Genomic DNA, 1,331 nt, shown 5'->3' with positions numbered 1-1,331 from the left:
TTCTTCCAAGACAGATTTGTTGTTGTTTTTTGGCAGTCCAATTACTTCCAATATTTTTCACAAGCACCATAATTCAAATACATCGATTCTACATTGATCTTCCTTAATCAATGTCCAATTTTTACATGTGAATGAGATGATTAAAAATGCCATGGCCCCCAAAAGACTGGACTGGAAAACGCTCCTAAGGGCCAGCAAACGATCCCTGAACTAACTACAAGCTTTTCTCTTGTGAACTGTTTAGTTCTGTTCTTTGTCAGTGGTTTGTTTTTGTTGCCTGGTTGTATATTGTTGCTTTGTTTTCCTCTGTCTTGTTTTCGTGCATGTTAGTGTCTCCACAGGTCTGTCTGAATAGGACAGGCTGGATGAACTATCTGGAGGAAAAACAACGGGACCGACAGTTCCGGGGGGACTTGGGGTGGGGGGGTAGAGGGGTATAAGGAAGTGGTGTTAACAAACCCAGGGACAAGGGAAAAACATGGGACCCCAAATGGTAGAGAAGGGGGAGTGGCAGGCCTGGTGGGAAATGATCAAGGGTAAGGTTGATTAGAGAAGAGGTATACTCTAGCCCAGGTGGCGATGAAGCATGGTAGTAGGGCAGGAGGAAGGTCAAGGGAGATGGAGGAAAGAGCTAGGAGTCAAAGGGCATTCATGGAGGTCTAGACAAAGACAGGTACATGCAAATATATATAGGAGGATGGGGAAATAGATCTATGTGTCTATATTTATAGGTCAAGTATTAAGGTGGCGGAAGGACCTTGGGCCTCTACTCAAACACTCCCTCAATGTATGAATACCTTCTTTTATTAAATTGGAACTCTATGATGCTCACTCTCCCAACACAAAGGCTGGAGCCAAAGTGGGTGAACAAGTAAATGTGGTGAAGAAAGCTGATGGTGCCCGGCTATCAAAAGAGATAGTGTCTGGGGTCTTAAAGGCTTGAAGGTGAACAAGCGGCCATCTAGCTCAGAAGCAAATAAGCCCACATGGAAGAAGCACATCGGCCAGTGCGATCCCGAGGTGCCCAAGGGACCAGGTATAAGGCATCATGCAAAAAAAAAAAAAAGATATAAGTGTGTGTATGTATGTGTATATATGTGTATATGTATATATGTATGTATATATGTATATATATATATATCATAATAAATGAAGGGGGAAGTGCAGAGTGGAGACCCAAGGCCCAAGTGTCGACCAATGGAGATCCCCTCATAGAGGGGTTTAGGAGAGGAGATGGGTTAATTAGGGTGTGAGGTAGTATCGATGAAGAACACAACTTTCCCCCAGATCCTGGATGCTTCCTCCCCCCAACTACCATGATCCGAATTCTA

The sequence above is a fragment of the Tenrec ecaudatus genome, unplaced genomic scaffold, assembly GCF_050624435.1.
Source record: "Tenrec ecaudatus isolate mTenEca1 unplaced genomic scaffold, mTenEca1.hap1 Scaffold_121, whole genome shotgun sequence".
NCBI lineage: Eukaryota > Metazoa > Chordata > Mammalia > Afrosoricida > Tenrecidae > Tenrec > Tenrec ecaudatus.
Note: the sequence above shows the minus strand (reverse complement) of the source record.